Source organism: Passer domesticus, chromosome 9 (assembly GCF_036417665.1).
Source record: "Passer domesticus isolate bPasDom1 chromosome 9, bPasDom1.hap1, whole genome shotgun sequence".
In the NCBI taxonomy this organism is placed as follows: Eukaryota; Metazoa; Chordata; class Aves; order Passeriformes; family Passeridae; genus Passer; species Passer domesticus.
The window spans coordinates 45,489,512-45,514,789 of record NC_087482.1 but is presented as its reverse complement, the minus strand read 5'-3'; the positions used below and the strand labels follow the sequence as shown (position 1 = coordinate 45,514,789).

The 25,278-nt window shown below is 52.0% G+C and overlaps 1 long non-coding RNA gene across 1 annotated transcript in view; it reads right to left on the bottom strand.

Moving 5' to 3' along the window:
* LOC135308243 (uncharacterized) overlaps positions 1-24,373 on the bottom strand; it is a 30,734-nt gene extending 6,361 nt beyond the window's left edge. Inside the window, exons 1-4 of the long non-coding RNA XR_010368780.1 lie at positions 22,855-24,373; positions 14,490-14,571; positions 12,302-12,469; positions 10,392-10,649 (exon numbers count right to left, since the gene is read on the bottom strand). This is a non-coding gene — a long non-coding RNA (uncharacterized LOC135308243). The remainder of the gene's footprint in view (positions 1-10,391; positions 10,650-12,301; positions 12,470-14,489; positions 14,572-22,854) is intronic.
* Positions 24,374-25,278: the final 905 nt, after the last annotated feature.

Below are 25,278 nucleotides of genomic sequence, written 5' to 3'. Positions count from 1 at the left end.
AGCAAATGAAAAATATCCCAGCAAGTGCTGAATACCTCCCAACAAACCTCAGATTTGTCTCTTCTAACAATTAAATACTGACATTTCTTCATCCACTCCTTCCCCAACAGGTGACAACTCCAAACAGGGAACAAGGAGCAGGCAGAAGGTAGGGATGTTTTCTAGGAAAAACTGCGGCCATCCAATAAAATCCAATGCAGACGTAAAATCCAACTATGTGAAAATCTCCCTTTGTCAATACCTGCAGGAGTTTCCTAAAACATCTCTTCTTTTTGGAAAATAGCTTCAAACTAAATTAAAAAGCAGCTTCAGAAATGGGGTTTGGAGGACTCCGAGACAAGAAAAGCCATTTGTTCTGAGGCAATCTGGGCTTGCTTAGATTGGTTCCCTCTGTTCTGAGCTGAGGAAGGTGTGAAAACAGGCATAGAGGGGGACTACATTTGACTGCTCTGGATGAAGGATCAATTCCAGGCCAGTTTCTGTTTGTGCTCACTATAAACCCATTTTTTCCAGGGTCTCACATAAATCCAAATGTACTCTGGCACTGCATGAAGGATGGATCTGAAGCCAGGCTGGGGATTTGGGCGTGTGGGTGGTCACGTTCAGCAGCAGAGGCCTCACACCCCACTGCTGGTATGCATTTAAGATGCTCTCTTCATCAAAAAACTTAGATTTAAAAAGAAAATAAAATATGTTAAGCCCTTTACTAAGGACAGAATGTGAGATCAGAGCAAAAACCAGATGTGGAAAACTACAACCATAATTCGACTGCTCAGATATTTCAGTATTTTCTATTTAAAAGTCATTCTTGCAAAAAAGCTGTCACATCCACAACTTGACCAGTGCCAGATATAAAAAATGTCCTTCAGAATTATTTTAATCAGAATAATTGTTCCCAAACCAGGTTTTCAAGCAGTACCTTGAAATTATAATGGTAGTAGTTATCCAGAAGAGCATCAACGCTGCTGGCACCTCTGGAGCTTTGGGAAATTTTATTGCACCTCTAGAACAGGGACATAAAGGCACAGCAGTCCCTGGGATGGAGAAAACAGGGATGCAGCCACAGGATCCACAGATTCCCATCGAGGTGAATCCTGCCATTTATCATTCTGCAATAAAATCACAGAACTTTGTGTCACCACTCCAGCAGTTCAGGGGACTCGGAGCTCCTCCAGACTAGGCTGGCAAACAAGGCTGTGCATTAATGATGGAATAATTCACATTTCTGTCAAGCTGATGCCAAAATGTCCTCATAGCTTAAAAAAAAAAAAACAAAAAAAAACCAATTGGGGACATTTGTATAAACTATAAGGAATTGCCACCTCTTAGAAATCAGGTTTTTTGTTGAAAACAAACACATTTGCCTCCATATCCTGGGACCTTGCTCCTCATGTTCTTTGTTTGTTCCTCAGCCTTGGGACGAGCTGAGTTTCCACTGAGACATCTTCTTTGAAGACTTTACTCCCACATGTCCTTAGATTTCCATCGAATGTCGTGTTTCTATAGAAAATATTTATGTTTGCACCCAGCCTGGCGTTACCTGGGGTGCAGGTGGAGCTCAGCCTTCCCAGCTCCCTGGGGTTTGTCCCCTGCAGATCCCTGAGAAGGACACTCTGGAGGTGGAAATGGGGAGAAGGACCCAGCAGCTTTCATCCTCTTCCACTTCTCCTTGAAGGATTTCCTTTCCTTTGGAATGTTCTCTCTGAAACTGTGCCAAAACCAACAGCATTCCTCAAATTCAATTTGTTGTTCCTTGAACAACAGAAGAAAACGTAATATTCTTGGGAATATAATATGCAAAACATGCTTGGGTTTATTATTTGAAAATCTCAGACAGCTTTGCCTATGGAGATAAGGGAGAGCAGAAATAACATTCCCTATGCAGAAATAACACTCCCTGTGCAGAAATAAAGCTGTTTTTCTCAGCCACATCCACAAATGCTGTCCCAGGGGTTTCCCTGCCCATGGCTGGACACAGCACATCCCTGCACAGCCACGTGGCTGTGAGAAGCAGTTCAGACCCATGGGGAGCTGCCCAAGTTTCACCTTGATCCCTGCTCCGCTCCCAGGGAACCGCAGCAGCTCCGTCCTGGAGCCTGGATCTGATTCCCCATTCCTGCAGGATCTGATTCCCCATTCTGCAGGATCTGATTCCCCATTCCTGGGGGATCTGATTTATCCATTCCCGGATGATCTGATTTCCCCATTCCTGGATGATCTGGTTCCCCATTCCTGCAGGATCTGATTCCCTGTTCTTGCGGGATCTGATTTCCCCATTCCTGGATAATCTGATTCCCCATTCCTGCAGGTTCTGATTTCCCCATTCCTGCAGGATCTGATTCCTCATTCCTGCAGGATCTGATTCCCCATTCCTGCAGGATCTGATTTCCCCATTCCTGGATGATCTGATTCCCCATTCCTGCAGGATCTGATTCCCCATTCCTTGAAGAGCTGCTGTGCTGTCCCTGCCCCTGGCAGGGGTGCAGTGAATTGGTCTCTGAGGTCCCTCCAGCCCAGCCCAGCCCAGCAGGGCACAGTGCCCCTCAGTGCCAGCCCCAGGGCACAGTGCCCCTCGGTGCCAGCCCCAGGGCACAGTGCCCCTCAGTGCCAGCCCCAGGGCACAGTGCCCCTCGGTGCCAGATTCCATGGCACAGTGCCCCTCGGTGCCAGCCCCAGGGCACAGTGCCCCTCGGTGCCAGCCCCCAGGGCACAGTGCCCCTCAGTGCCAGCCCCCAGGGCACAGTGCCCCTCGGTGCCAGCCCCAGGGCACAGTGCCCCTCAGTGCCAGCCCCAGGGCACAGTGCCCCTCAGTGCCAGCCCCAGGGCACAGTGCCCCTCGGTGCCAGCCCCAGGGCAGGAGGGGGATGCTCCACCCCAGAGCTCCGGGCTGAGCCAGGCTGTGCAGGAGGAAGGCAGAAGCACCAGAATGCTGCTGATTCAGCATTGCCTCAGCATCCAGGGCTGTGTGGGCAGCTCCAGGCTCCCTTCCCAGCCCCTCGGGAGAGCCTCTGCCCTTGCATGGCTGCACACGAAATCCCCACACCCAAACTGAGGCCAACCCTTGCTCTTGGGGCCGTGGACACCACGGCGCAGCCACGAATCAAGCAGCAGCACTCCACAGGCTGCTGGACTCCTCTCGCAGCCCTCACGCTCAGCCAAGAACTCCCACAGAAACGCTTTTATATCTCAAGACTACTTGAGAGGAACCTAAGTACTGCACTTTCACTGCCAAATTTAATTTCTTCGTGGAGCTCTCAGCTCACTTAAGGCTTGCCAGCCTCTCTGAGGGCTGAGAGCTCCTCAGGGCACGGCCTGGCCCCTGCCATGAGGCACAGCAGGCCGAGGAGCCCTGCGCTGCTGCTCTGAGCCCTTCTGCTGCGCTCAGAGAGCAGCTCAGCATCTCGAGTGCCTCTGGAGGGCTGCAGAGTCACCCTCCTGCAGGGCAGCTCACAGGGACTCTGCCATCCCCGGGTCCCTGAGGCTGGCACAGCCCTCCCAGCCCAGGCAGTGCCAGCTGTGCCCGCCTTGTCCCCATCCCAGAGCCCTGAGTGCCACCTCCGGGTGACACCTGCAGGGATGGGCTCTCCAAACCTCCCTGGGCAGTGCCAAGGCCTGAGCAGCCTTTCCACAGAGGAATTCTGGCTGCTGTCCCACCTGAAGCACTCTGGTGCACTTTGAGGCCATGTCCTCTGCTCCTGTCCCTGTCCCCAGCCTGACCCCCCGGCTGTCCCCTCCTGGCAGGAGCTGTGCCACCACAAGGTCCCCCCGAGCCCCTTTTGTCCAGGCTGAGCCCCCTGCCAGCCCCTCAGTGCTGCCCACTGCGTGGCACCCAGGCTGGCACACGGCAGGGGACGGGGCAGATCTCTGGGTGCATTGTCACCGTGTGTCGTGACAAAATCCCTCCAGAGAACAGAGCCAGGACTGCAGCGGAGATGGTGCAGTACCCAGAGTCAATTGGAGAAGCAAAATTAGAAACAATCTGTGTTTCAAAAATGTGGTCAACAGAATGCATCACCATGACAATTCTCGCTAGAAGCAACAAGAGAGGCTTGCTGGCAGTGCTGAAGGAGGGCTGGTTCAGGAGTGAAGATTCATCAAAATGCAATGTACAGCACCAAAAAAAATATATCTGTAGTGGCATTTCATTGACTTTTATTCTTAAAATGTGAGAACTAGACTGAAGAAGCATTACCTTACACCGAATTCTGTGAAAATCCTGATCCTGACGGAAAATCAGAGACATCTTTAGCATGTTCCTTAGTGGTTGCATTCCAGACAAAGCTAAAATAAGGATCAAAGATTTATATCACAGATATAAAATAAAATCAAACGAGAGTCTCAGATTAAGGCACACAGAGGTGGGCTTTAAATGATAAACATGGTTCTAAAAGGAAATGTAAAGAAAGGATTAAGATGCCCACGCACTGAAAAATAATTCCTTTTAAAGGTGTCACCATGTCCCAGCTCCCAGCTGCGAGAGAAACACAACTTGCTGCAGTTTTAACGATGGCTCTCTCAAAACATCCCATCCAGGGGCTGGACATCCCTCCTGCCACCTTGGGTGAGCATTCCCAGCCACAAAAACGGATTGTTTTCATTTGGGGCAGCTCTCCTGACAGATGAGGTCACCTAACGTGTTCGTTTGCATCGTGGTGGGGACAGGGCTCAGCTGCAAAGAGAGAAAAAGAGCAAACCTACCTGGAGAGAGAGCCAAGGAGCCCAGAGCAGCTGGGGCTGCCCTGGATCCCTGGCAGTGCCCAGGCCAGGCTGGGCACTGGGGCTGGAGCACCTGGGACAGGGGGAGGTGTCCCTGCCATGGCAGGGTGGCACTGGGTGGGATTAAAGCTCCGAACTATTCTGGGATTCTGTGGTCACAAAAACCCCAAGCAAACACAGCGATGTTTTGATGACAAATGAAATAAAGAGCAGCTCTGGCTGGGGGTGGAGGTGGGATGGAAATCACGTCTCCACCTCTGGAGCTTCACCCAGCAGCTCTCCCTCAGGGGTTACTATTTACTACATTTTAGGGAGTGCAGGCACTGAGGATAAATTTCCTCTCTTAAGCCCATAAATCTCTGCAGGTCTGACTGAACGCTCAGCATGGTATATGTGTGTGGCTGGGCTGACCTTGAGCTGGGGAAAAGTTTGTTAAAAAACTTCTGCTTTTGGAAAAAAAACCCCACTGCAGGCTGACAAATCCTGCACAGCTGTCCATCAATTGCCACAAGTTGTTTTAATTTTTTAGTCCTTAACTAACATTTCTTTCTCATCAAAATACTTCGTGTCAAATATTTCATTTTGAATGTTATGCTATGTTAAAAAATAGTAAATCACTTAGCAACTAAAATGATATATCTAATATGGGGTCAAATTGGTTACCTTGTTGATTCTTGGATGAAATAACAATTTTTTATCATTCGTGCTTTTAACAAAGCTTTTTTTTTTCTTTTTCCCCCAGGCAATTTCGAATTGCCAGGGAATAAAATAAATATATTACCCCCAGGTAGGTACTGTATAAGTAATATATGGTAGAGTTCTAATAGAACACTGAAAAACTCCATTGCATTGCTGTTCCTTTGTCAGAGGCAGCACTTGTATATCTCAGTGATGTCTAATTCCAGGGAAAACCCAGCAGCACTGAGAGCACAGGCAGCTGCAGGCAACCAGGGCCATCAAACACTGCCAGCAACAGATTGTTCACAGAGCTGGAGAGGGAAAGGAAACAGGAAAGAGACAGTGGCCATTGTATTCATAATTCATAACAACATGGCTTCAGCTGCATGCCAGTGCAGCTCCTGCTGGGCACGGCTCAGCTGGGCTGGACCCAGATCAGCTCTGATAGACCCAGAGCAGTCCTGATAGACCCAGATCAGTCCTGATAGACCCAGATCAGCTCTGATAGACCCAGATCAGCTGGGCTGGACCCAGATCAGTCCTGATAGACCCAGATCAGCTCTGATAGACCCAGATCAGTCCTGATAGACCCAGATTAGCTGGGCTGGACCCAGATCAGTCCTGATAGACCCAGATCAGCTGGGCTGGACCCAGATCAGCTCTGATAGACCCAGATCAGCTGGGCTGGACCCAGATCAGTCCTGATAGACCCAGATCAGTCCTGATAGACCCAGATCAGCTGGGCTGGACCCAGATCAGCTCTGATAGACCCAGATCAGCTGGGCTGGACCCAGATCAGTCCTGATAGACCCAGATCAACTCTGATAGACCCAGATCAGCTGGGCTGCACCCAGATCAGTCCTGATAAACCCAGATCAGCTGGGCTGCACCCAGATCAGTCCTGATAGACCCAGATCAACTCTGATAGACCCAGATCAGTCCTGATAGACCCAGATCAGCTGGGCTGCACCCAGATCAGTCCTGATAAACCCAGATCAACTCTGATAGACCCAGATCAGCTGGGCTGCACCCAGATCAGTCCTGATAAACCCAGATCAGTCCTGATAAACCCAGATTAGTTGGGCTGGACACAAATCAGCTGGGCTGGACCCAGATCAGTCCTGATAGACCCAGATCAGTCCTGATAAACCCAAATCAGCTCTGCAGGACCCAGATCAGCTCTGGCGGACCCAGATCTGCTGTGATGGACACAAATCAGCTCTGATAGACCCAGATCAGTCCTGATAAACCCAGATCAGCTGGGCTGGACCCAATTCAGCTGTCATGAACACAAATCAGCTGTGATGGACACAGATCAGCTCTGATAGACCCAGATCAGCTTTGATGGGACCCAGATCATCTGTGATGGACCCAGATCAGTTCTGATAAACCCAGATCAGCTGGGCTGGACCCAGCTCAGCTCTGCAGGACCCAGATCAGCTGTGATGGCCCCAGATCAGTCCTGATAAACCCAGATTAGCTGGGCTGGACCCAATTCAGCTGTGATGGACACAAATCAACTGTGATGGACACAAATCAGCCCTGATAGACCCAGCTCAGCTGTGCTGGACCCAGCTCAGCCCTGCCGGGCCCAGCTCAGCCCTGCCATCCACGCCCAGCTGGGTGACCATTCCCAGCCACCACTCTCTCTCATCTTCCCCCAGCGCCTGGCACAGGCAGGGCCACATTCAGAAAAATGCAATGCTGGAACATTTCCTGGAGCAGGGCCCTGCCTGCAGTGACGTCAGCCTTCCCCAGTGGTCCCAGTTGTCACCGTGGGTGGGCTGCCCAACACCTCCCTCGTGGAGGGGAGCCTGGCCCCCGGTGACTCACGCTGCCACCGCCGAGGTGACAAAGTGCTGCATTTCCTCCGCAGCCCGTGGCACGGTGCATCAGTCAGAGAGGGGGCACAGCTCCAGCCCCCCCGCTCTATTTATGGGCGCAGGGAGAGAAAAACATGCTCCTGCCACATTTTAAAATAAAATCTCTGGGAGTTTGGTGAAAAACACCAGATGACTGCGCGCAGGGATGAGGGGATATTAATGCACACAGTGACACCTCCAGTTCTTGTGCTGCCTGCAGAAGGCACCAGCAGAGCTGCCAGCCTGGCCTTTGGGCACCTGGCTCCTGCCCTGGCTGCAGCAGAGGCTGGGAAGGGCAGGGGACACGCTGGAAACACCAGGAGCACCCAAAAAACCACAGGCTGGCCAAATTCTGGCCTAGCTTTGAAGCCAATCTGGCAAAGAGCACTGGGGGAAAACAGGAACACTGGGAAATTTTGAAATATTTTCCTTTTTCAGGCATTTATAAACCCACGAAAGGGCCATTGATGCATCTGAAACAGCTTTGGCTTTCTAGTATTTATCTAAAGTAGTAATTCTTCTGAGTATTTTACAGGATGTTCAGCCCTTCAAGGGAAGCTGTACAGCAGCAATTATAAAATGCAAAGGGCAGCACTGCTCAAATGAGAGACCTCAGCCACAGAGAGGTTTTAGCTTCTCTAAACCTCATTTGTAAGCAAGGATAAAATGGAAGAGTAAATGGAGGAACCTGATAGCTTCATGTCAGAAAAGACATGAACCGTGACACAGCATGTCAGCCAAAGGAAAATGAGCTGTTAAAGCACCTGGAGTGGAACAACACACGCTTTCTGAAGTGGCAGATTAAAAAAAAAAACCTGATAATGGGTCACGAGTGATGAAATTTATGCCTTGTTTCTGCCGTGCACTGGGACTTCCACTTTCAGATCTGCAGTCAGAACAGATTAGATTGCCTCCAAATGAAAGTGTCAAGGTAAAAGCCAGCAAGTGTAGTTCAACAGCTCTGTAAAAACATTGGCAGCGAGGGAAACAAGAAAACAAACCTCGTTGTGCTTTCTGTGCAGCCCTGCACCTGGAGAACAAGGCTCGACCAGAGGCAGCAGAGATGGGATTAAAGCCCAGGGCCTGCAGCAGCAGGGTGGAAGGAGGCCTTAAGGGCTTGTCAAAAGACGTTAAATAAGATTTTTTGGAACTAAACCATGATTCAGCTTTTCTGATATCACATTAAACTAAAAATTGGAAAAAAGGTGAGGGGGTTTTTATTGACCTGCAGGAGGAACAGCCATCTGGGAGGCTGGTGGCTGTGGTGGCTGCTGAGCAAACCACTCTCCCAGCCATTTATTCCCTCCTGCTCCAAGCAGTGCCTCTGCCCAATTTAACAGTTTCCAATTCGCTAACTGAAATAACTCCAAGGTGTTTATTTTCCCGGGGTGAGAAGGGCACGGGGGAGCCCAGCAGCATTTCTGCTGCGAGGCTCCGTACCACTCGTCTGGCACAGGACGTGGCTCGGCACAGCCCACGGTGCCATTTCCACCAGGCTGGGCTGGAGGTGGGAAGCTGCACTGCCTGCAAATATCCCCAGTGACACACCGTGGGGAGGAGAAAACCTCCTTTTCCTCCTGAGGCTGGCTGAGTTGTGGCAGAAGAGCCCTGCCAGGCTTGGGTGGGTGATCTCCAGAGCCTACAGTGCTCCTCTTCCCCAAAGATCAGAGCAGCTCTCTGGAACTCTTATCAATTGAAACAAGAGATCTTCCTCGGATCATAAACTCTGAGGGGAATCAGTAAATCCTGCTATTTTATTGGGCTGACCTTTAGACCACCATCTGTCTTTTGGCTCTGCAGTTTATATAGGAGAAAATACCAGGAGGTGCTGGGGCGTCCGAGCTGCTCCCTCCACCAGCACACAGACCTTAAACCCTTCAGCACCGAGCTGGAAGTTACGTTTTTATTGAGTGACTGCTAGGAGCAATGGATAAGAAGGGAAAAAAACCCTGCTCGTTTATAACCACTCTTAGTTAATGCCAGCGAGCAGGATTTTTTATTTGCTTACATCATCTACTGCTGAAGTCCTATTTTCTCTGTTAAGTCTATGTTTTGAAGAGTCCTTGGCACTTTAATTGGCTCAATATTTCAGTTCTCTGTCAAAAACAAGACTTGCTGAAAAAACACCACCTGATTTCTCCCTGGATTCCTCTTTCTCAGAGCCCCCTGAATGCTGCTCCCCTGGGCAGAGGTTTGCAGTGCACTGGCTGCAGTTCTCACCTAAACCTCTCCCTCTGGAGCACCTGGCATGTCCAAAATCATCCCCACAGCATCGAGCAGCAGCACTCTGCCTGCACCTGGCTCACAAAGAGGGATTCAGACCCAGCTTTGCATTTCTGCTCCCCCACCGAAAAGCAACAAAGAAAGAGAAAGCTACAAGTGGCTGGAGCTCTGCAGAGCTGGAAGGGAAGATCTCTCGTGGGAGCTGCAGTTAAAAATGTTCCCTTTGGTGCCCAGCTGCTCCTTTCCTGCTGTCCATCCCTGCACAGCTCCAGTCTGGATATTGGGATGGTTCTCCCTCGGAATGGGGCTCTGGAGAGCAGGGACGAGACACCACAGGAGGTTCAGGCTGGAAAAACCCTCAGAGACATCGGCCCAGCCCTGCCCCAGCCCTGCCCAGGCCACCACTGGCCCCTGTGCCACCTCCAGAGGGCTTTAAAGCCCTGCAGGGATGGGGACTCCAGCCCTGCCCTCTGCAGAAGGGACCCACAAGGACTGAGCCCAACCCGGGCTCTGCACAGGGCAGCCCCAAAACCCCACCCTGAAGGTGCTGCACTCCATGGAAACACCACCACAGGCACTGAGGAACTGCCTCACACCAGGGAAACGCTTGCAAGTGACAATTATTTCCTTTTAATTTAGTGGAAGTAATGACAATCCTGTTTTTTCCCCTCAGCACTGACCAGAGCTGCCTCCAGACGTTGTCACCTGAGCGCTGGGATGAACCAACAACCACCCCCCAAAAAGGCAGCAGCCTGCAAGCAGCACTCCTGTTTGCAGCCCCCAAGGACTTAGACAGGTTCCAGATTTCTGCTGCATTTCAGCCATTTTGCATCCTGCAACCCCCAGTGTGCATTTTTGTTTTCTCCCAGTAACCTGTGCAGGTTGGAGCTGCTAGGATCTGCCAAAGCTTACCCATTTTCAGATGTCTCAGGAGAAAATGAGGAAGGCCAGAGGTGTTATTTTATACCAGCAAATAACAGTTTGCTTGCTTCAGTAAGTTAGAGGTTAATGGCTCTGCATGAGCAAACAAGGATCACGGCCAGCTCTGAGTGAGATTCAGTTTGGAGTTGCTTGAAAACTGAAAAGAAGGTCAGCACGCCCAGCCAGGTTCCTCTGTGCTTTTGTTTTATTCAGCTTTGCAAATCAGAGCTCTCTTCATTGCCTCAGTCCCTGGTGGGAGAGCAGAAAAAATGAAGTTGCGAGGCTGAACTGTTGTGTTATTATGTTCCCCATCTTATTATCTAAATTGCTGTGCCACGAGCGGCTCCAGCCCAGAAGCCTCTCTTGATCTACAGCTCGGGGACCAGGGCTGCTGGGTTTCTCAAGCCCTGGGGTGTGCACACAGGGCTGGAAGCGTTTGGAAATCTGTTTACAAGCTGTCCAGTGTAATTGGAAAGGATTTTTCTTGTGCCTTCGAGGTCACTCACATCCAAAGGTGAAAGTTGCTGCAGCAGCTGTTTTAAAAGGATCGGGGAGGGAGAACAATTATTTGTGGCCTGGGGATCAGGAAGGGGGAATCCCCAGGGAACTGTAAAGAACTAAGAAATAATGTAGATGATGCACCAAGAGCAGGGTGAGTCAGGAGAGGAGAACCTGGGAAGAAAGTTAATTAAATCGGAACAAATTGCATATTGAAAGAATTTCTAAATCTCCACAGCTTCCCTTCCTTTCCTTTGCCTTCTCCCACCTGTGGATCCCAGCTGGCAGTGGGGTCAGGGCCCTGCCACCCCTGCTCTGTGCCAGGGCAGACCTGAGCCACCAGTGCCACTGGAGGCTGCAAACCAGCTCTGGATTCCCCATGGATTTCCTGGGCAGGAATTTCAGGCACAGCTTTTCCAGCCTCCAGAGAAGATTTCCTCCCCAGAGCTGTGCAGCCACGGGGCAGAGAGGTCAGGGACAAAGCGGGGGGCAATTAACAGGAGATCATTCCATAAGTGCATCAGTAATGAAGGGAAACTGCAAAAGGAGAGGGAAAGCCATTAACCAAGGAAGCTGAGTGTTTAATAAGCTTTCCTTGCCTCAATCTTCATGAAAAGGCTAACTGAGAGCAGATGGTCGGCACAATAATGCTGGAACAAAGAGGCAAGTTTATAATCTCCCACAAAGGCAACGGCGAGAGTGCCTGGCTAATTTAGATGTTTGCAAATTGGTTATGCTGATGAACTTTATCTTTGCGTGCTTAAAGGACTGTGTGAATCAAGATCAGAGTTTTAACTGTTCTTGGGGAAGGCTGGAGAGGGAGAGACTGGGAAAGAGGAATCACAGCTTTAGCATCACAAATGGTTGGGCTTGGAAGGGACCTCAAAGCTCATCTTGTTCCCCTGCCATGGCAGGGACACCTCCCACTGCCCCAGGTGCTCCAGCCCCAGTGTCCAGCCTGGCCCTGGGATCCAGGGGCAGCCCCAGCTGCTCTGGGCACCTGTGCCAGGGCTGCCCACCCTGCCAGGGAACAATTCCTTCCTAATCTCTGCTCCAAACCTCCTTCTGTCACTTTGAAGCCCTTCCCCCTTGTCCTGGCACTCCATGCCCTTGCTAGCAGCCTCTCTCCAGAAGGATGAAAGGATATTCCTTTACATCCCAGCTCACAAGACAGCCATTCCCACAAAAAGAGACTTTCCATAAAAGCAAAAAGACAGCCAAGGTGTGGGCAGCAGCCCTGCAGCCTCCCAGGGCACCTCCTGCCACGGGACCCTGCAGGTTCAGAGCTTGGCTTTAGCCGTGTGCCACCCTGGCCTGTGCTGGCAGAGCTGCTGGGACACCAGAGGCTGTGCCAGAAACAGCCCTGCTGAAAACGAGAGGAATCAAGCTGCTGAGAGACCTACCTCGAACTGAGCATTATTAATTTCTTCATTAACGACTTGCATGGCAGAGGAGGGGTGTGCTGGTGAAATTGCTGCTGGCACTGCACAGGGAGGGACTGGAGCACACGAGAGCAAGGGATTGAAATCCAAAAAAGGTCCTGGCACTGCAGAAATCACCTTTAAAAACACCTGTTATTGAAGAGACAAAACAGACCCACACCTGGGCAGAAATAATCAGTGCTGTCATTCCAGGGGGGGAAGGGAGCTGGGGATGAGAGGCCATCACTCAAAAGGAATTGTGGCCATCAGAATTTGGGGAATTGTCCCTCTGCTGGGGTCAGTCCCACCCAGTCCTGCTGGGAAATGTCATCTGCTCTACACTCTCTGTGTTAGTGAAGCTGTGAGGGAAATGAAGGGAATCCAGAGAGGACATGGAGGAGGTCAGAGCTCTGGAAAACATCCCCAGTGGATGAAGCAAAGCTGGGGAATGGAGCTTTAAACCAGACACAGACTGAGCAGAAACTGCAAATACAGTCAAGGTAACAGCAGAGACAAAACAATGAGCTGCTGTCCCCCAGTGAGAGACCAGCAGAGCTGGGAGTGACCAGCAGAGCTGAGTGAGTGACCAGCAGAGCTCTGAGTGACCAGCAGAGCTCTGAGTGACCAGCAGAGCTGACTGATTGACCAGCAGAGTTGAGTGATTGACCAGCAGAGTTGAGTGATTGACCAGCAGAGCTGAGTGAGTGACCAGCAGAGCTGAGTGAGTGACCAGCAGAGCTCTGAGTGACCAGCAGAGCTGTGAGTGAGTGACCAGCAGAGCTGTGAGTGAGTGACCAGCACTGCTCTGGCCACAGGGAGCCCCCACTGCCCACTCTGCCCAGCCAGGAGCTGACCCTGACCCCCAACACCCTGCAGGCCATCCACCAACACCATCTTGGAATGTGACATGAAAGATTCAGGAAGGTCAATTAAGCTGTTCATGGATATTTAATAATAGGGAAGATAAGAAAAATAACCAAATAAATGACTTGTTCTGAATTATCCCTCCATTCTACCTGCAGTTCATTACTGACTCAGATTAATGAACGTTGAAAAGATATTACTCTCGTCTGAATACTCAGACTTTGCTACCTGATTGCAATTTTTGAAATGAAAAATGCAGTATATCAATTCTGGATGAATTTTTAAACAGAGTCAAATGCCAGGTGCCCTCCAGCAGCAGAGCTGTGGTTCAGAGGGATCACGTTGCTCTCTCAGGCTGTGAAGTTGCCAGGCTCCCAAGTTTCCTGCAGCTACACCAAGGCATGGTTAGTGCAGGAATGACCTGGGGCTGGAGCAGGGAATGCCTGCATGCCTCCAGACAGCTCAGCACACCTCAGCTGGGCTGGTATAAATAGTGAGAGCTGTGAAAAGACCGAGCCCTCCCCTCAGGGCTTTGTGGGCTCATTTTGTTCATTTTCACCTTCAGTGAAGGAGGGTTTGCCAGGGAAAATGCTTTTGTGCTTAGCAAAAAATAAAACCTGTGATTCACCAGGGAAGCTGTGAGGGAAAGGTCACCAACTGGCTTCTCCAGACATTTATTTCATCCTTGTAGGACCTGGGCTCCTTCATGTGACCATCAGCTCTAGATTTTAATAGACAGGACTTGGTGAAGGTGAGAATCTGGTGTTTCTTCAGGAGAGGCAGAGGGGAGGTGACAAACAGCTCAGTGCCACCTGATTTGCCTCCCCAGCTCCTGCTAAATGATTTATTGCGATTGCTCAGCCCGGGAAATGGACTGGGACAGAAGTCCTGGGATGAGTAATGGGAGCAGGGAGCCCTGGGGACACTCAGGCCACCCAGGTGAGGGGCTCAGCCCTGCACACGGGCTCAGCAGGGACAGCAGCAGCAGCTCCTCCATGGGAAGGTGCCCAGGGATGGGAAGGGGCTGCCCAGGGAGGTTTGGAGTGCCCGTCCCCGAGGGATGGATGCTCCTGCTCACCCTTTCTCCCCCTCCCAGGCTGTGGTGTCACAGCTGGACCTGCATCCCCCACGTCCCTCCAGGGGCAGCCAGCCCAGCATTTCACTGCTTTCCTCCCCAGAAAGCAGCAGGACCTCCTGGCATTGGGCTCTGAGCCCCCTTTTTAGACAGAAACCCACCACGGTCACTTCACTTGGGGCAGAATGACTTCTTTTAGCAAGAAAAGGTCTCCTAGCACCCAGAACTCACCTGGTGCCTCTGCTCCCTGCTCCTTCCTCCTGTGCTGAGGTGTTTCTGCCCAGCTCCTCAGCCCATTCCCTCCTCCAGCACTCTGTATGGAATGAAAGCAAACCACGTTCTTCCAAAAGCCCCACAGTCCCCCCCCCCTCCCCTCAGCCCTGCTGTGTCTGTGACGTGCCTGGTGCCCTGATTTCTCCCCCTGCTGCTTTCCTGGCCAGGTGCTGCTGCCAAGCTGCTCCTGATGCCCAGGCTCTCTCCTGCTATTCCTTAGGACAGCCCTGGCCTTTAACCAACCCCGCTTTGCTGAGAGTTTTGGGATTTCATCATCTCTCAGCTTTCCCTCCCTCTGTCAAAGTTCCGTGATTTTCCCTGTGAAATCTCCTTGATTTTCCAGAGACCAAAATAGCTGAGGAACGCTCAGCACTTCCGTGGGTACCTCAGGAGCCTGGATTTCCAGGAGAACAGCACGCAGTGGGAGCTGGGGGTGATCTGGGAGCAGGGGAGCCAGGGGTCAGGGCCCTCGGGAGGAAGTGGAGGTGGAGCAGATCTCACACCTCAGAGCCCGAAAAGGAAACGGGGACATTTCCCTTCAGAGTCAGATGAGTCCGCACTGGGCCTGAGCAAGCACAAATTGCCAAAATGGGCAAATTGCATCCAACATCCTTAATGGCTGGGATGAGGCAGATTGCTCTGCCCGTTTCTCCGCAGCCCTGCTCCACAGGCCCGGCAGATCCAAGGAATTATCCCTGATAAATGATTTGTTTTCCTCCCGCTGCTGCTCAGGTGTCGCTGGAGCAGGAGAGTGGAGAATTACAGCCCGTGCTGCTGCTGCTATTATTATTATTTGGCAGTAATTCCTCTAACTTTCTTCCCTGGAGGAAGACACAAGGAGCTGCTCTCCTGCTCCCAAGGTCACCCCACCAGAAAATATTAGCTATTTACTCCTATTAGTTTCAATTATCGAGCTGCAGAAAACCAAATAATGGCAAATTTACACCATTCCACGGCCTGCCTCAAATGCAGGGCTGGAACACTGACCCCAAAGCAGCAGCAGCTGCAGGGGAGTGTGCACAAATCCTGCTGGCTCCAGGGGGATGGGGGTCCCTGCTGCCCCAGACGGGCTGGGGGGCTCCAGCCCCTCCATGTGCACACCTCGTGTCTGCAGAGAGGAACTCTGAGAAACCCCAGAGCTCACACTGGCTTTGGGGAGGGCCTGCTCTCCTCCAAACAGTTCCCAGCTGGTTTTACCTCCCCTGCCCTGCCCCAGCATCCCCACTGCCCCCAGCCTGGCTTGGTCTGCAGCACCAAAATTAAGTTTCAGCTGCTCCCAAGCATGTCAGGGACCAGAACAGGTAAAGTCTGCAATACACCACCGGTGTCAGTGGGAGCTGGAGGCGAATTTAAGGAAAAAAAAATAATTAGATTTTAGTTCTAGGCAGAAAGAGTGACTAAATAACAAGATTGATTTGCCAGCCCAAGAGGAAATGGAAAAGAGCCCAGACACTCAGCCAGCTGAGAATGCAGTGACAGAGGGAGAGGGAAACTTCAGAGGGAATGACCCTGAGCTGGAGCTGATGAACTTCAATTCCTTTGTTTTTAATTTTTATTTTAATTTCCAGCCTGGTTTATTCTTGCCTTAATTGCTCAACGGGAAAGTGCAATCCTGAAAGAGTTCCTAAAGTGATTTTCCCCAAACTGTTACTCAAATTACCCACAGTCTAAGGCAAGCCATTGATATGAGTTATAGCTCTTGGTATTAAACTACCAAAACAAATTATTAGCATATAAAAACGGATCTGATCTATTCAGAGGCGTTGCTGTGAAATATGGCCCTTAGCACAGTGCACCTATCTGGGATCATAAAACTTGTCAGAGGTACCCAAAGTTTATTGCCTTGGAAGATTCATGCAGCAGCCCCGGAACACTTGATTTAGGTCTGAGCAGCCGTTTGTAATTCTTGCAGGCATGCAAGCAGTTCAGATTTATTTAAATAGAGAAAAAATAATTTAAGAAGACAAAGCAGCCTTTTCTCCTAATCAGATGAGATAGAAATTATTTCAAGGCACTCTAAGGAACAAATTTGTCATTTTTCTTGCTCTAATTGTACACCACAATAAATCCTTCCGTGTGAATTCATTTCTTAAACTTAACAGTTATTTATTAGCACAACAAAGCGTGTTCTCACTGTGCCAGTGTGACACACCCCACTGAAGTCATGACAATTGTTTGCTCACTGTCTGGGCACTGTGAAGCTCCTGAGGTGTCCCTGTGCCCCTGTGGCCCCAGCTCTCACAAGAGTTGCTGCTTTCCCCACCCAGCTCCCCCAGAGCAGGGGCTGCCTGGCAGACTGAAAAAAACCCCATTTCTTTCACAGATGGAGCTCTGATTGAGATTTTGCTGCATGAAGGAGAAATAGGGAAATTTCTTAATCCAATAAAGACGTGAAACAGAGAATAGCAGCAAACAGAGCAGGCCATAATAACAAAATCTCTGCCAGCACAATTTCTGAGCAGCTTGGGCTGTAACCACTGCTTCCCCCTGACAGCTCAGCTGGAATCACCTTTCCTTCCCAGAACTTTTAACCAAAGCTCGGAAAGCAAAACAGAAACTGCTGTTTCAGGAGGCATTCAGCTCCAAATACACTGCTGCAGCTTTTCCTGGCTTCACACACACTCCCAGGGGAGAAAAACCCTGGGTTTTGTGCATGATCTGTCCTGGAGCTCCTGCTCTCTCCTGCAGTGATTAGAAAGATTTACTTCCATCGTCAGGAGTTGTAGAGAAAAGCACCGAAGGCTCAACACTTAATTACGAAGGGAAACATCAAAACGTGGCAATTAACCTTTGTTTGAGCTCGCAGCAGAAAGGCAGAGTGCAGCCTGCCCTGTGTGGAACAGAGGGGAGACCCCGGACACCTCCTGCCCTCTTCCCTGGTGCTGCCCTGCCCCAGGACAGGGATTTTACTGAGGATTTTACTGCCAGATAAAGAAACGCTCACCAAACCTCGGACACCTCCTGCCCTCTTCCCTGGTGCTGCCAGGATGGGCTGGGGATGCTGAGGATTTTACTGCCGGATAAAGGAATGCTCACCAAACCTTGGACACCTCCCTGCCCCAGGATGGGGTCGGGATGCTGTGGAGTTTGCTGCCAAATAATGCAAAACCAAACCAGCCAGAGGCTACAGAGAAACACATCTTTAACATCTGAGCAATCCCTCCTTTTGATCTATTCACAGCACGGCAGAGGGGGAGCGAGGGCACAGCCCCACCATGGAGGGAGGGAGGGCACTGGGAGCACTGGGATGCTCCTGGAACGGGGTAGAGCCCATCTCTGGATGCAGAGCCAGTCCCTGGATGGAGATCTCTGGATGCAGAGCCAGTGGATGCAGAGCCAGTGGATGCAGAGCCCATCTCTGGATGCAGATCCAGTCCCCGGATGCAGATCCAATGGATGCAGAGCCCATCGCCCCCTTCCACAGCCCAGCTGTCTCATTTGAACACTTTGGTTTGTTCAGCTGCCCAAGAGGAGAAATCACCTCTTTTCTCAGAGCTGAGGGTAGAATTCACAGAATCACAGAGTGATTTATGTTGGAAAAGACCTCTGGGATCCTGGGCTCCCCAGCAGGCAGGAGAACTCCACCAGAGCAGGGGGAGCTCACTGGACTCGCTGCACACGGGTTCTGCTGGGCTCCTGAGCAGAGATCCCTCAGTGCTGTCCCTGCCAGCAGCCACAGATCCCCAGCACAGATCCCTCAGTGCTGTCCCTGCCAGCAGCCACAGATCCCGCAGTGCTGTCCCTGCCAGCAGCCACAGATCCCCAGCACAGATCCCTCACTGCTGTCCCTGCCAGCAGCCACAGATCCCCAGCACAGATCCCTCACTGCTGTTCCTGCCAGCAGCCACAGATCCCCAGCACAGATCCCTCAGTGCTGTCCCTGCCAGCAGCCACAGATCCCCAGCACAGATCCCTCAGTGCTGTCCCTGCCAGCAGCCACAGATCCCGCAGTGCTGTCCCTGCCAGCAGCCACAGATCCCCAGCACAGATCCCTCACTGCTGTCCCTGCCAGCAGCCACAGATCCCCAGCACAGATCCCTCACTGCTGTTCCTGCCAGCAGCCACAGATCCCTGAGCAGAGATCCCTCACTGCTGTCCCTGCCAGCAGCCACAGATCCCCAGCACAGATCCCTCAGTGCTGTCCCTGCCAGCAGCCACAGATCCCTCACTGCTGTCCCTGCCAGCAGCCACAGATCCCTCACTGCTGTTCCTGCCAGCAGCCACAGATCCCTCACTGCTGTCCCTGCCAGCAGCCACAGATCCCTCACTGCTGTTCCTGCCAGCAGCCACAGATCCCTGAGCAGAGATCCCTCACTGCTGTCCCTGCCAGCAGCCACAGATCCCCAGCACAGATCCCGCAGTGCTGTCCCTGCCAGCAGCCACAGATCCCTGAGCAGAGATCCCTCAGTGCTGTCCCTGCCAGCTGCCACAGATGCCTCAGTGCTGTCCCTGCCAGCAGCCACAGATCCCTCACTCCTGGCACTGCCAGCTGCCACAGATCCCCAGCACAGATCCCTCACTCCTGGCACTGCCAGCAGCCACAGATGATTTATTCCACTGCCACCTCAAGTGTAAGTAGAAATGTGAGGGACCTCCTTGCATCCACGGGCTGCCTGTGAGAGCATCACAAGGGAGCAGCTTCCAGGAAGGAATTCAAACTGTCACACGTCCCTGAGTCCCAGAGGCTGCAGGAAGGCTGGCAGGGACAGCAGCCCTGGGCACCAGCTGCCAGCAGCCCTGAGCCCAGCCTGGGCAGCAGCACTGCACCAGGAGCTGGAGCTCTTTCAAACCTTTCATGCACACAGAGTGTGAGGCAGAAAAAACCTCTTCATTTTTTTTTCTTCTATGAACTACATGGCTGCAAAGGTGTTTAAAATTAACAGGACTTCAAATTACAGTGCAAAACCATCTTGCAGCGTTATCTTAGAGCTGTAAAATGGGATAGGCCAGCACAAAATATGTAGATTTAATATTATAATATGTAATACATTAAGGTCCTTCCAACCCAAACCATCCTGGGATTCTTTAGAGCCACAGAGTGGGGCTCCCTGGAGGAATCCCATGGTTGTGTGAGACCCTCCACCAACCACCAGCCAGGAAATGAATGAACAATGAACACAAACTTCTCTCTGAAGGAGGCAAAAAGACTGAAATAAATCAGAGCTTAAACCTACTCCTACTTCTGTTCACGCAGCACCAGCCCAGATTTCCCACTGAGAATAAGGTCAACTTGAAAGCAAAGATTTAAAAATGCAAAATAGCAGTGGTTTTATCAGCTGGTTGCACTGTGGAGGCCTCCGCGGGCAGCACAAAGTGCAGGCAGCTCCCTGCACACGCAGCCCCCAGCCTCACCCTGGGCACTCCTCGCTGCCCGTCCTGGCAGGGAGGGAGAGCCCTGGGATTATTGATTGCAGGAATCCAATCCCGGCTCCAGAGCTGCCTCCGGCTGCTGCAGGGAGGGAGATGGATGGCTCTGTCCCCAGCCTGCTCCTGGGGGACAGCAGCAAGCTGGGAAGTTGGTGAATGTTAAGGATTTTTCTAAATGGCTGTCAGGTTGCTCCCAGAGCGCACGTAATGAAGTCACTTCTCTCTGTTTGTTTTGTGCTCAGCCCGAGCAGTGATGAACTGGAGCCTGGAATATGGAAAAGCCCCAGATTTGTGTGTGAGGCATTGCTTGGATTCCCATTCGAACAAAAGAGACTCAGCTGGGGGGAGAGGGGGTGTTTAACTGGAGAAGAGGGGCTCAGGGCACCCCTCACTGTCACAGATCCCTGGGTGCAGCCAGGGCTCCACGCTCCTTCCAGGGAACCAGGACACGAGGAAATGGCCTCAAGCTGTGCCAGGGGAGGTTTACCTTGGATATTGGGGGAATTTCTGTGCCTAAAGGGCTGTCCAGGCCTGGCACAGCTGGCCAGGGCCATGCAGGAGCCCCCATCCCTGGAGGGATGTGACACCCAGGGCTCAGTGGTGGCCCTGGCAGTGCTGGGGGATGGCTGGAGCTGGTGACCTTTAGGGCCTCGTCCAACATCAGCAATCCCCTGGCTCTGTGATTTGTCCCTCTAAATGCAGTTCTGGGATGTCTCCAGCCAGGTGAGACCCCCATGTCCCCAGGAGAGCAGATGGGGACAGGTCCCTCCCAGAGCAGCCGTGTTTGGTGTAGTCAGGCCCAGAGCACAGAATAATGGACCCTTTCATGGATGCAGAGCCCTCTCCCTGCTCCCAGCACAGCTCCAGCACAGCCCCAGCTGGTCCCTCCTGCCGGAGCACACTCTGCCCCTTCCCAGCACCACAGCAGCTCCAGGATCTGGGAGCAGCAGGAATGGCACACACAGCCCAGGAGCCCCGAGGGAACAGCCCTGCACCATCTGCTGGGGCTCCTGGAGAAACTGCCCCTCTCCTGGAAGCACCTGAGGGAACAGCAACCCCAGCTGCTCACCCTTCCCACCGCAGGGGAGGCAGATCCTGCTCCCCTCCCCAGCTCTGACCCCTGGGAAGGTTCTCCTGCCTTCTCCTCTTGGTGCCTTTTTGGGGCTACCTAAATGTACCTGAATGTCCTTCAAAAACATAGAACTGCTTTTTATTTCCTTCATTTTTTTAAATTTAACCCTTTAATTCTGTCTGGCCTCTGTTTTTAGGTGTCCCTGCCATGGCACGGTGGCACTGGGTGGGATTTAGGGTCCCTTCACCCCAAATCACACAAGAAGCCAATGATCCTCCACAAACAGGAGGGTTTTACTGCACTCCCCATGGAAAGAACCTTCCTGGGAGGTTCTGGGGCCCCAGGCCTGGAAGGAGAGTGAGCCCACAGGGACATGAGGGCTCAGGCTGGGCTGTGCCAGAGGCTGCACAGCAGCAGCATCCCCGTGCCACCTCCATGGCTGCTCCAGGAGCTCTGTGCAATTCCCCCGTAATGAGATCCAGGCGAGCCTGCTCCCAAGCACAACATCTATTTAAAGGATATTCCAGGGATTCTCAATGAAGTTACATGCTCTCAAGTGAACATCCCTTTGAAAGCACATCATTCACCCTTAACCCTTCCAGCCCTTGGTGCTCTAAGGAAAGCCACAGCCTGTTTGTGCTGTTCAGAGTCAAGTGCTGGGTGCTGGCTGGCTGCAGGCATGCAGGGCATGCAGGGCATGCAGGGCAGCAGCTCCTGGCTCTGCTCTCACAGCCCTCCAGGCCCAGGGCCGGGGCTCTCGCTCCTCTTCCAGCCCACGTGTCACAGACATATTTTATAAAAACCCCTTTGCCAGGATCTGTTCTCCTGAGAAGCTGGGAGGCTTCAGCTTCTCCATGTTTGGTGCTTTGGGATGTGGTTTGGAGAATTGTTTACCCAGCACGTGGAATTGTTTTTACTCGGTGACCAAGGACAGCCACCTGTGTTGGGGCTGTGAGCAGTCACAAGATTTTGTTATTCCTTTCTTTTCCTTTCCAGCCTTCTGATGGATCCTTTCTCTCTATTCTTTTAGTGCCATTTTAGTATAGCAATATAATATAATATAATATAATATAATATAATATAATATAATAATCACAAAATGATAAATCAGCCTCCTGAAACATGGAGTCAAGATCCTCATCTCTTCCCTCGTCCTGGGGCCCTCAAACTCAACCATACCCAGGCACCAGCATTCCCTGTCTGGGATGTGCTGTTTGGGGTGCTCCAGCAGCACCCTGCCCCAGCCCCTGCAGCCTCTGGGGGGGCTCAGGGCTCTGTTCTCTGGGGTGCTCCAGCAGCACCCTGCCCCAGCCCCTGCAGCCTCTGGGGAGCTCAGGGCTCTGTTCTCTGGGGTGCTCCAGCAGCACCCTGCCCCAGCCCCTGCAGCCTCTGGGGGAGCACAGGGCTCTGTTCTCTGGGATGCTCCAGCAGCACCCTGCCCCAGCCCCTGCAGCCTCTGGGGGAGCTCAGGGCTCTGCTGGCTCGGGGGGACCAGCCCAGCTGTGCCCCGGTGGGGCTGGGGGCTGCAGTGAATTCTGGAATTCAGAATTGAGGAATTCAGCCCTGAGGAGGAGAACCACAGACACAGCCAGGCCCCAGCAGCAGCTCCAGACCCGCTCCCAACTGGGGAAACAGAGCCCAGCTCATCTCCTTGTTAAAGAAAAGGAACAAACCCAGCTCTCCATATTCCATGTATCTAGAGAGACATATACACGATAAACAACTCCAGGAGTTTTGTGGCTCTTTTTCTGATCCATTCAAGAAGTATTAATTGACCCAGAATTTTGGAAATAATGTCCAAATGACTGGCAAAGTATTTACCATCCATCAGAACTAATTCCCTCCCGGCAGCTATTACAGGGCTCCCAGAATTATTGGCCTCACCTGCAGCAGATGCAATCTCAGGCGAAGGCTGAGCACACGGACGAGCAGCTCGTAATTTTCTACTCATCTGACCCTCCAACTTGGTAATTTTCTCTTTTAGAACATTCTATGAAGAGGAGGGAAGATGATGAGTAGGGTAAGGAAGAATAGGTAACAGGAGATAATAATAACAAGAGTCAGAAAAGAGGTGATCCATAATTTGCCACGGACAGCAGCACAAGGACTTCAGGCTTCACTGGCACAAAGCAGGAACAGAATCTACATCTTCAATATGGACGTTTTCTTGCACCGTGGGCCCTTTCTCTTCTCTTATTTCAGATTATATTTTTTAAGGATCTATTTCAGCAAAGGAAGAACATTCTTTGCTGTAAGTCCCTGCTGCTCCTCAGGTGAAGCGACACTGTGCAGCCATTTGGTGCCACAGCTCAGCAGCTCTGAGGGAGGGCACTGGGGAGGAATGGCAGAAATGGAAGTGCTCAACAAGACCCAGCTTGTCCTAACGTCCAGTTCTGCTCTGCTGGACTTTGACATGTGTATGAAATCACAGCAGCCAAAGTTGCTGTCAGTTCTTCTGGCACCGCCTCAAAGCCTGGCAGGTGATGGGGGGAATTTACTTGAAATTGGTTTGTACATTTATTTTTAATTTTTTTTAAATATATGATTTTGGTGAGAAAATAAGTGCAGCGGAAAATATTTCACCTTTCTAAACACAACATGGAACTGAAATTCAATATATTCTGTCTTACTCCCTCAACCTTCTTTCCTTACTTTTGCTATGAGCTAATTGCTCTTAACTAATACAACTCTGATTACTGCTGGAATTCACAGCTCAGAGCTGCATCAAGCCTCTCCTTACCTTCAGGCAACCACATCCACTCCCCACGTCCCTTCCCATGGCTCCCACACCCAAGGCATCCTCACCCCATGGCAGGAAGGGGGATTTGCCCCAGGGTCCCAGTTCCTAAAGGAGCTTTAGTCCTGGTTTTGTCTGCCCTGGCAGAAAACTGCTGGGGGTTGAGCACATGAGGTTCTTACAAAAAATGCCTGAAATTTGGATTCCCATCAGAAATGCAGCTCTCCAAACAAATCCTTTTATAAAAAGCTACAGCCACAGAAAGATTTTCAGACTGGCAGAGCAGGCTAGCAAACAATAAACTTCTAATAAACTTTTGGAACAACTTCCCAGCAGATCTTCCCTCTGAGAGCCACGCAGGGAGCTCCTGCTCGGGACAGGGGGAGCAGCAGCACCTCTGCACCTCCAGAAAGCCCAGGGAAAGGCTCTGGGAGCTGCAGGCAGTGACTTGTGGGGCTGAGCACACCCCAGCAGCATCATCCCACAGAAGCTCGCTGGGAAGTGTCAATAGATGTGGATGTTGTGATTCCCAGTCTCCAAGGACACCTAGCAGGGCCCTTCCTTCCTCTGAATAGCTGATCAGCTAATTAAAACACTTTCATTAGCCCTTTTGTTTGAGCGGAACAACAGTGCTGAGCTGCCAAGGACTGCAGCTGAGGAGCAGCACCCCAGCCCTCCACAGGCTCGGTGTGACCCCCCAGTTCTCGTGCACCGGGCCCCTCAGCTGCTGAGGGTGCCTCAGCTTCCTGCCCCGGGCAACGCAAATCAATCAATAATCCACAGCAAGCACACCAAACCCAGAGCGGTCTGCTGGTAAACCCATGGAAAGTGCCTGGGAAAGAGAGCTCAGGGCAGGGGGGGAGCAGCAGGGTGCTCCCAGGGTGGCTGGGGGTGATCCGAGCAGGGACAGCAGGACAGGGACAGGGGGGCCTGTCCCCAGCACAGGGGGTCTGTCCCCAGCACAGAGGGTCTGTCCCCAGCACAGCAGGCCTGTCCCCAGCACAGAGGGTCTGTCCCCAGCACAGGAGGGGTCTGTCCCCAGCACAGGGGGTCTGTCCCCAGCACAGAGGGTCTGTCCCCAGCACAGCAGGCCTGTCCCCAGCACAGGGGGCCTGTCCCCAGCACAGGGGGCCTGTCCCCAGCACAGGAGGGGTCTGTCCCCAGCACAGGGGGTCTGTCCCCAGCACAGGGGGGCCTGTCCCCAGCACAGGGGGCCTGTCCCCAGCACAGGGGGGACCTGGAGCTCCTCAGAGAGCCCAGAGGAGGCTCCAGGGGAGCAGGGGATGGAGCAGCTCTGCTGGGAGCAAAGGCTGGCACAGCTGGCATTGTCCACCTGCCCAGGAGAGGCTTTGGGCTGAGCTCAGGAGAGGCTTTGGGCTGAGCTCAGGAGGAGCTTTGGGCTGAGCTCAGGAGAGGCTTTGGGCTGAGCTCAGGAGAGGCTTTGGGCTGAGCTCAGGGTGGCCTGGAGGGGATCACAGAAAGATGAGAGGGACTGTTGACATGAGATGGAATGACAGGACACAGGGAATGGCTTCAGCAATGGGAAGAGAGCAGGTTGAGGCCAGGTTTTA